Source organism: Panthera leo, chromosome B1, assembly GCF_018350215.1.
Source record: "Panthera leo isolate Ple1 chromosome B1, P.leo_Ple1_pat1.1, whole genome shotgun sequence".
NCBI lineage: Eukaryota > Metazoa > Chordata > Mammalia > Carnivora > Felidae > Panthera > Panthera leo.
In genome coordinates this window covers 199930494-199940832 of record NC_056682.1, presented here as the reverse complement: position 1 = coordinate 199940832, position 10339 = coordinate 199930494, and the positions used below count along the sequence as shown (strand labels likewise).

The following is a 10339-nucleotide window of genomic DNA, read 5'->3' as shown; positions in this document are numbered from 1 at the left end:
ATCGGCCAGCTCTGATTGGACGAGAGCAGCTGATCAGCCAGCTCTGATTGGACGAGAGCAGCCGATCGGCCAGCTCGGATTGGACAAGGGCAGGTGATCGGCCAGCTCTGGTTGGACGAGAGCAGCTGATCGTCCAGCTCTGATTGGATGAGAGAAGCCGATCAGCCAGTTGTGATTGGTTGAGGGCAGCTACTTCTCGGGGTGTGGCACAGCCGCCCTCCTGCTGTACATATTGCTTCTGCTCCATAGCCCATCTCCATGGATTTTCTGCCAGACCTGGGAGGGAGAATGGATTTTGTCCCCAGTCCAGCCAGGAACCACTAGGGAGATCCCCCGTACCCGTCACGAGGTGTGTGTGCTCCACATGGACAGATGCCCAGAAGAGCTTTGTTTCAGTTCTGCAGAGGTCTCCTAACATTGTCCTCCAGGTTGTCCACAGGTACTGCCTGGCCTGCAGGTGCCTGGCATTGTACTGCCTTCTGGGCTGGGGGGTTGAGAGTGGAGACCCAGGGTAGGTGATGGAAGGCACCAGAGTCTTCCTTTCCAGCCCCCACTGGGCCGGCACCACCTCAGTGCTGCGGAATGAATGAATTACCTGAGGTTGCACAGGTAGAAATGGGAGTGGTGGGCCTGCTCTGGCTACTCCTACAGTTGCTGATTATATATGAAAAGTGTGCAGAGGCCTTATCTAGGCGTTCAAAGCTCGCGTGGACTGCCCCCAACTCAACTGCCGGTATTTACCCCAGTGGACTGCACCTACCCCCTAAGCACTGCTCTCTCTTCCAGATCCTTGTTTGCCAGCTCCCTCTGCCTGGAATGGCTCCCCATGGCCCGCCTGTGACCTCCGCTTGCTTCATGGCCTGGTGGGCCCGCCTGGATGTTTCTTCCTCCATTCTCCCCGGGCCCCCAGGAGAGACCTGTTTGCTTACTCTCCAAGTTCAGATTGAGTGAATGAAGTCACCGCGGTTGGATTAAGACAGGACAGGAACGGCCTGGAAGCAGAAAGAATGCACCAAAGGGGCTTCTGCTCATCCTAATTTTGCCAGCATGGCGTGGCCCGCTCCTGCCTCCCTCTCCTCCCACGCTTTCAGTAGGGCGTGTGGCCAGCTACACCATCTGCCCACGGTTCCTGACTGAACCAGGCTTTTGCACAGGCTGTTCCCTCTGATCGATTTGCCCATTAGCTTTTCTTGCCTTCATTCACCCGGGGAACATCTTCCACTTGTGCTTGGGATCCATCATCAACCTTATTTCCTCCAGAAAACCTTCCCTGATGTACGTACCCTCTCCCCTTCCCCAGGCCAGGTCAGTCGTGTCCCTAGGGCTCCTGCTGCCCTAGGCATCCTTCTGTTACTGCCCTGGACATAGTATTGCAGCTGTCAGTGACTTATCTGACTCTTCCATTAGACAGAAGTCTCCAGAAAGTTCTGGGAGGCTTGAAATGCCATCTGATTCACAGTGGGATTCCCAGAACCTGGGTGGGGCACACAGTAGGCAGTCAATAGGTTTTTGGCCCTTAGTCTCACAGATCCCAGTAATGTCAGTGTTGGGAGTGGCCTCAGCAGGGAGGTGGTAGGCTCTCCTCTCTCTTGCTTGTGTTGGGTCCACTCGGCCCTTAACTAGCCTCACTCCACTCTCTGCAGCAGTCACCTCTAGTGACTACCCTGTGAACCTTAGATCCTGCAGAACTCGGGGCTGAGATACTATAGTGGTTGTGTTAGCCCAGAGATGACACTGGGGAGCCTCTCTCACTTCTCCGGAAAGTCTCCTTCCCCTGCACGCAGGGCTTTCGCTGTCTTACAGTGCAGCCTGCTTTTGGTTTAGGACAACAAATATGTTAGAAAGCTGTTCTCCAGAGTCCAAAGCATCCTCTCATGTTTATTGAAAGCTGTATTTCTTGTTAAGTTGTCCCGGTCTCACCCTTTATCCCATCCCCTCAGGATGCACTCAAGGAGGTGTGGCTTCTTTTAGGAAGTTGGCAGAACTGCTTCCTGGGTCAGGGCAGCTGGGTGAGGAAGCTCATTAAGTCGGGCAGTAATTGGGTTTCTGCAGCAAGCCCGGGGTGCTTCATGGCTTGGGACTAGGTGTTCTTTTTGTCAACCAGATACTTGATTTTGAACCAGGACCTGGATGCCTACAAATTGTGCCAAATCTGTTTAAGCCTTCTGGCAAATGGGCTCTTTAGTGACACTTGTCTCTCCCTGGAATGTGACAGTCACCCAGGATGAGCCCCATTTATGACAGCCTGGGCATTTTAGATCCCCTGAGACTTCTACAAGGGTAACTGAAAACAAATGCAAGACACTTCAGACCAAAGACACAAACAAGTTTTATGGCTGGGTAGGATATTGGAACTGGGGGGGTGCTCCAGCAAGGAGATGGGAGGAGGGGTGCCAAGTGCCCCAAACCTCAGGTGTTGACAACATAGATTGGGGATTTGGGATCTCACGGTTCACAAGCTCCTGGGTTACAGCCTCCCTTCATGTTTGTTGGTGAACAGAGAGCTTAGTAGGTAAACTAAGAGGTCAAATGACCAGGAGGTTGGGGTGTAAGTTACTTAGGGCAGGATGTGGGCTGATCACTTCAGATGGGGTGTTCACTATGGCAGGTACAGAGGGACTTCTGCTCACTAGACCCTCGTTAGCATCCATGCCAGGCATCTGCAAGAACAATGCCACGGCATTTGAAAATACCCATGTTGTGGACTTGTGAATTCAACCATCCCTTCCCACTTTGGTTTGAAGCACTGAGCCATTACCACACTTGTAGTCGCTATGTGTCAGGAAGATGACTCCCAAAATATTGCGAATGGCCCCATCCCTTTTCCTTGTGGGCAGGTCAATTTGTAGCTTCAACTCCTCTGATTCAGGAAGTTGATAGTAGACATTTCTTTAGATGGTGTCCCGTGACTATTGGACAAATAATCGATGTGCTCCTGTCTGCTGGAACCAGAGAGAAGAAATCATGATTGTTTTGAAAATGAGCCATTTAAGAAACGGAAAATTGTCAGGGAGGTCATTTTGTTATCTGAATTAAAAATAATTAGCCCTTTGAAGTTCTTGCTCTACCTTTTATGCCAAACCCAGTGTCTGATTCACTTAATACAAGAGAATGCAGTAAAGGAGGAGCAGAGGAACCAAAAAGACACGAGATCTACAGAAAACAGTAAGTAAAATGGCAGACGTGAACTCAACTATACAAATAGTAATATTAAATGTGAATGAGTTAAACAATCCAATCAAAAGGCAAAGACTGTCAGAACATATAAAAAATGATCTAAAGATACACTGTCTACAGGAGACACATGTCTTTGGATTCAAAGATAAAATAGATTGAAAGTACAAGGATGAAGAAAGATCTGTCATGTGAAGAGCAAAACCATAAGACAGCTGGAGTGGCTGTACTGATATTATATAAGACAGACTTAAAAATAGAGATACGGAGGGACATTTTGTAATGGTAAATGGGTCAATCCATCAAGAAGATATAAACAATCACAAACATATATGCACCTAACAGAGCGTCAAAATCCATGAAGCAAAACCTGACCGAAATGAAAGGAGAAATAGATAATCCCACAAGACATAGTTGGATACTTAAATACTCCACTTTCAATAATGGATAGAACAACTGGATAGGAGATCGGCAAGGAAATCGAAAACTTGAGCAACCCTGCAAACCGACTAGGCCTACCAACACCATCAGAATGTGTATTCTCAAGTGTACATGGATCATTCTCTAGGACAGACCATAGGCTCAGCCATAAAACAGCCTCAATGCATTTAAAAGGATAGAAGAAATAATGCAACCTATGCTTTCTGACCACAAGGCAATGACATTAGGAGGCAATACCAGCAAACAGTGCCTGGCCTGTAGCTGATGCTCTGCTCCCCTCTTGTCAGCCTGACATCCCAGACCTCCACTTGTCCTTCCCATCTCATCCTTCATCACTCTCAACACCTTTACTTCCTGGCCAGACCAAGCCACTGACTTCTCCAACCGCTGTGTCCAGCTTCCCTGTGTTTGCTCATGCTGCCCCACGTTCTGGAAACCCCATTCCACTGCCTTCCCCACCCCCATCCCATCTCCCAAGTTTGCATCCTGCTCTTCCTGCCTTCCATGAACATCTGCCTTAGCGAGCCACAGTGAGGATGGTACATAAGGAACTGACCAGAGCGGTGGTTCTCTAAGTGGGGTCCTGGACCAGCAGCATCAGCATTACCTGGGGGCATTTTAGAAATGCACATCCTTGGGGCACCTGGGTGCCTCAGTCGGTTAAGCGTCCGACTTTAGCTCAGGTCATGATATTGCGGTTTGTGAGGTCGAGCCCCGCGTCGGGCTCTGTGCTGACAGCTCAGAGCCTGGAGCCTGCTTCGGATTCTGTGTCTCCCTCTCTCTCTGCCCCTCCCCCTGCTCATGCCCTGTCTCTCTCTCTCAAAAATAAATCATTAAAAAATGCACATTCACAGGCCCCACCCTGAGCTACCGGGTCAGAAACACTGGATTGGGGTCTGGCAGCCTGACTTTTAACAAACACTGGGAAATTCTGACACTCCCTCCAGCCTGAGAACCAGGGCAGGAAGGGCTTGTCCCACTTATCCTGCAGTTACACAGTCTGTCTCTTGGGTCGTCACTAAGTGGGGGGGGGGGGGGCAGTCCTCCTGTCCTGCCGAATCTACATCTGAGCACAGGGACCCTTGTTTCCCAAGGGCAGTTCCTTAAGGGCGGTTCTTCTCTGCCCAGTAAGCACAGGCTCCAACTGGCGCTCAGAGCGAAGGGTGCTTGGTTTCCAGGGGTTTCTGGTGGGAGAAGGTGGATGTCCTGACCTTGCTCTACTGTACCTTCTCCCTCTTTGTGATGGATGTGTGATTTCCAGGAAAGAGGGAAAGGGCAGAGTGTGAAAACCAGCCCTGAGCCGGGAGTCACAGGGCCCGGGCTTGCATTCTGCCCACCTACTGCCTGTAACGCCCTGCGGTGGTCCTTTCCCGAGGGTATATGTGGAGCGTCAGCCGCGTGCTGGGCACTTGGGTCCTGCTGTCTCAAAGCACACTGAGCAAGCACGATAATCATAGTTAATCACAGAACAATGCAGCAGCCTTACCTCCCTCTAGATCTGTTTTCCCATTTGTAAAATGAAATGTTTTCAAAGAAAAAGTTGTAGGGGCACCTGGGTGGCTCAGCGGGTGGAGCATCGGACTCTTGATTTCGGCTCAGATCGTGATCTCAGGGTAGTGAGATTGAGCCCCGTGTTGGGCCGTGTGCTGACAGCACGGAGCCTGCGTGGGATTCTCTCTCTCTAACTCCCCCTCCCCCTGGCCCTCCTCCACATTCGCACACATGTGCGCACTCTCTCTCAAAATGCATAAAAACACTTACATTTTTACAAACAGCTACACTGTAATGTGGTCAAATATACAAAGCAGGGCCATGACGGCTTATTACCGCATGCATTTTATGACCTTGAACTTAACAACTCTTACTGGTTCTAAGGTCAGTCCGTGAGAACAGGGAGGTTGATCCGGTGAAGATAGCTTTCAGAATGAAAAACTTGGGGTGACAGTTGTGGTCTTAGCAGCTGTGGCATCCTCGGCGTTGCCAGGCTTTTGTTGTGGTTGGGAAAACATTCTGCGTTTCGAGAAGCCTCATATGCCACGTTGGCCATGGGTTAGGGTTTTGTCAGGAAGTTGCCTTGCGTTTGACCGGGGGTGATAGGAGAGGCCGTACAAAGGCCTGCACAGAGCCGAGTGTTCTCCTGGCAGCTCGGGTCCACGCAGCGGGTTAACATCTGGTGTGCAAGTCATTTGAGTTTGTGTGCTGTCTGTGTGGCTGAAAACGATCACACCTGAAAAGACAGAATCAAACACGCGTGGCTCCAGACCCCTGATCCCTGACCCCCGAGCGTCTTCGCGGGGCACCAGGGCTCCGTGGCACGGGGTGTGCGATCCAGGCCCCCGCCGTCACCTCCCAACCCCCTGACGTGCTGATGGTCCTGCTCTGTTTTAGACACTGGCCACCGTCGCTTCACAGGTGCCTGTGCCTGTGTGTTGTCATCTGGCCTGTGCGACTCATGTTTGGTTCTTTGTTGGGTCTTAGGCTCCGAGTGTCCCACGTGGCCCAGGCTGGGACCTGGGAAGGCGGAGCCCAGCCGAGCAGGAAGAAGGGTGCGTTAGGGCCAGCCCTCGCTTCACCTCGTCCCTGGGAGCAGACCTGGGGGGTCCAGTGCCCTCCTGGGAGGCTGTAGGTCCTGCCGGCCCACTGCTTCTGCATAAAGGCCTCGAGTTATCGGGTGTTTGGGAAGAACAACAACCATGCCAAGGAGGATGATATCTCCCTGAAGTGACACCTGGCTGTGTCACTCCTCTACTTAGCGGGCTCCCCGTGGCCCAGGATGAAGTGCACGTTTCTTGTCATCACATCTGTGACCTCTCCTGATGCTCCTGCTTTTACCGGCTGTCTTAGCTCAGGCTGTCATAACAAAAATACTATAGAATGGGGGGCCCAAAACGATGGAAATGGAATTACTCCTGGTTCTGGAAGCTGGGAAGCCCAAGGTCAGGCTGCCAGTCATTTTTTTTTAATGTTTAGTTAATTTATTTTTGAGAGAGAGAGAGAGAGAGAGAGAGAGAGAGAGAGAGAGAGAGAGAGAGAGAGAGAATGAGCAGGGGAGGGGCAGAGAGAGAGAGAGAGGGAGACACAGGATGCGAAGCAGGCCCCAGGCTCCAAGCTGTAAGCACAGAGCCCAACATGGGGCTTGAACCCACGAACTGCGAGACCATGACCTGAGCCGAAGTCGGACGCTCAACCGACTGAGCCCCCCAGGTGCCCCAGGCTGCCGGTCAATTTTGATGTGAGCTCTCTTCCTGCCTTCTTACTGTGTGCCCGTGAGGGGGCAGGAGAGGGACAAAGCAAGCTCGCTTGTGTCTCTTCTTGTAAGGGCACTCATCCCATCTTGAGGTCCCCATCCCTTAAAGTCCCCAAAGGCCTCATCTCCAAATGCCAACACACTGGGAATTAGGGCTCCAACATACAAATTTGGTGGGACACAAGCAGTCTGTAACACTGACGCCTACCTTAGGGACCCTGTGCCTTCCCTGAGCTTGCCAGGCCCCCTTCCTTCCTCCTGACTCTCTACATCTGTGCCTTCTTCCTAGCACTGCCCTTCTGCTGCCTCTGGAGGTGGCCTCAGTCTCACGTCCTTGGGCGCCTTCCTGACCCCCGGGCCCCTGCACGTCTTTCTGTGACAGCCCTGACCACACTGTGGGGCTGTCATCTTTCATAGTCTTCCTTGCTCACTGGCTGCAGCTCAGGACCCAGGTGGGGTCCGTGTTTGAGGCTTCGGTGCCCGGCCCGGGGCCAGCAAATGTGACACCTGATGAAGTCATCCTTGACCACCTTCCTCCCCGACTCAGCTGGCAGTCACCTGGCAGGGAGTAGCCCGACAGTAAGTACACCTTAATCCAAGCCCCCCCCCACCCTGTAATTAGTGTCCCTCTTTGAGCCCCTGGTCTCTCTCTACCTGTTTCACCTCCCCCCCCCCACACCCCACCGTCCCCTTCATTTCTAGAGTCACCTTCTTGAGAGAAGCCAGGACACAGGCTCTGCGTCCCCTCCCTGCAGCTTTGGGCACACAGCAGGCACTTGGTAGGTGTCTGTTGAAGAGCGCCCCAGGCACAGCATGCCACGTTGGGTGGCTGCTGTAGAAAGGATGTGGAAACCACAAACGAAATCGGCTTGAAAGTCACTGGTCGCCTCTGCTTGTTCCTGGCAGTGTGATTGCCTGTCAGCCCTGTGACTCATTTCAGCAGAGGTGGGACAGAGACGACCTGACAGCTGGGGCCTTTTCTGGGACTTCTTGAGGTCACTTTGCACCTCAGTAAAGAGGTGATTCCGAAATGGAGCAGGGGGTTTGCCAAAGGCCAGCAAGCGGCAGTTGAAAGAGCAAAGGTAGGGACTTGAGCAAATCCGTTACTCACTTGAGGTTGAACTTCTGTCTCCGCGAAATGAGGAGGATGACATGTGTCTCTCCGGGACCTTGTGAGTGCTGGGAGTATGTGTGTAAAGCACCTGATGCCAGGGGGCCGCAGCCTTCTCCCCCCAGGTGTGCAGAACAGCCAGGCTTAGCCCGCTGCTCCATCAGTGTGGTTCCTCTGGCCTTCCTTTGGACGAGGTGATGTCTGGGTCACCCTCGTGGCTCTAGCCTCAGGCTGGGACCCACGTAGCAGAGCGGGTAAGAGCATAGACACTGGAGCCAGACCACCTGCTCATCTTCCCACCACTATTTGTTGGCTGAGTCACCTTGGCCGAGTAACCTCACCCCTTCCTGCTGGAATGCTAAAATGGGGACACTGATAGCACCATGTCTTAGGGCTGCGGAGTAGTAGATAATTTGGAAATGCTGGGAAAGTTTCTGGCACGCCGTGACGGCCGCGTGAGCGGGGACTGTAGTTATCAGCACTTGGTGCATGTTTGTTGAATTGTGTTGAGTTCTGTCTGCCAGGAGAGGATGTGGGTGTTGCCACGATGCTTTACTTTTCTTGAAGCCTGGGTATCAGTTCCCATTGCTTGTCCCCACCTCAGATTTTTCTCTCCCGTTCAGCATTTGTAAGGTTCTACAGTGAAAAGTTAAAGAAAACAGAAAGGTCCACACGCGCAGAATGTTCTACAGGAAGTTTCCTCATGTTCTTGTAAATGCTGATAAAAACTCTCAAACCCGCTCTTTGATGGGAGTTTTGCGACGTGGGTTTTGAATGGGAGTAGCAATTTTATCGGGCATATGTTTGTGTTTGTGGGTGTGTCTGGTGGGAAAGTGAAGTCGGTGGCTTTCTGTTGCTACTGGAAGCTTTTCATGGACTGGACTATTTGGAAACTAGCTTTATGGAAGCGTTGAGGCTAATTCAGCGGTATTTAATTTACTGTCAATATGCTTTGCTCTGGGAGGGTGATGGCACAGTGAGCCTGGCTGTTCCTCCCTAAAAATGTGCTTGGGTGCCTTCTGAGACTGTGCCTGGCACGGTACTAACTCCTGGGGATAGAAAGCAAACCGACACACTTCCTTGGGCAGCTGGGAAGTGGCCTCAGAGGCAGACGGACGTGGGTTCGAGTCCTGACTCTGCCACTCACACGCTGTGAAGACGGGGCAAGTGAGTTGACCTCTTTGAGCCTCAGTTTCCTCATCTGCCAAACGGGGATGACCCTGTTACATGTTTCGAGGCTGGGTTGAGATGGGCACGCCCAGCACGTTGCCTGGCCGCGAGTGGGCTCTTAGAAAGGGCCGCTCTTGTCTTAGTTGCTGCTTGGGGCTGGGGGCAGCAGTGATGTTCTGAGAGACCCAGGCCCCCTGACCTGGGGCTGCCCCCTGGGCCACTTCCTTTCCTTTGCTCTCCACCTGGCAGAACGGGCAGGGTCACTGTTTGCAGAGGAGATGCCTGTGTCTGAGGGTGAGAGAGGCCTGGTTTCCTGTGGGCTTGTGGCTTTGTCCTATTGATGGCACCTGCCGGGGTTTCTGGCATGCCTAGGAGCAGGTGGTGGGGGCTTGGGGGAGGGTCCTCCGTGGGCTGGGCTTCCTGTCCGGGTGTGTTCAGTCCGCCTCTCAGCCGTTGGGTGTACCCAGTGCCCCCCAGGCAGGTCCCCTATGTGCCTCTGTGGGCCTCTCCAGTACTGTGCAGGAGGGTGGGAGATAGCAGAGCCTTCCAGCAGTCACAGGAGGTGAGCCGTGGAGCCTCAGGAGGCCACCTTGCCCTCACCCACGCACAGGGGGCCTTGTGGGTGGGCTCAGTGAGGGCTGCTTGGGAGGCTGAGGTTTGGGCAGCGGGTCCTTCCAAAAGTAGCAGCCTCACGTGGACCCCCCCCCCCCCCCGCAAGATTTCATTGCTCAAAAAAAAAAAAAAAAAAAAACAGGGGCGCCTGGGTGGCTCAGTGGGTTACGCCTCTGCCTCTTGGTTTCAGCTCAGGTCACGCTCTCACCGTTTTGTGAGTTCTAGCCCCACACGGGGCTCAGCGCCGACAGCATGGAGCCTGCTTGAGATTCTTCTGTCTCTGCCTCTCTCTCAAAATGTGTAAATAACAACGTAGAAAAAAAAGAAAAAAAAAAACACATTCGATAAGCACCATCCTTTTTTTCTTCCTGCTCGTTTGTGCGTGTTTTAGATTTTACTGGGGTCGCGCTGTGCCAACTTGGTAACCCGGCCTTTTCTTTGACTTTATTTTTGTTTAAGTTTATTTATTGATTTTGAGAGAGAGCACAAGTGAGTGGGGGAGGGGCAGAGAGAGAGAGAGAGAGAGAGAGAGAGAATCCCAGGGAGGCTTCACGCTGTCAGCACAGAGCCTAATGCAGGGTTCA

At 52.5% G+C, this 10339-nt stretch overlaps 1 long non-coding RNA gene across 2 annotated transcripts; it reads right to left on the bottom strand.

Annotated features, from left to right (window-relative positions):
* Positions 1-2437: 2437 nt before the first annotated feature.
* On the bottom strand, positions 2438-8343 carry LOC122218638. Of its 2 annotated transcripts, none has more exons than XR_006202041.1 (3): positions 7974-8343; positions 5481-5842; positions 2438-2939 (listed from the first exon to the last, which is right to left on the bottom strand). It is a non-coding gene; the product is annotated as an uncharacterized LOC122218638 (long non-coding RNA). The 2 variants fall into 2 exon arrangements; XR_006202040.1 differs by lacking the exon at positions 7974-8343 and adding an exon at positions 7571-7688.
* Between the last annotated feature and the right edge of the window lie 1996 nt (positions 8344-10339).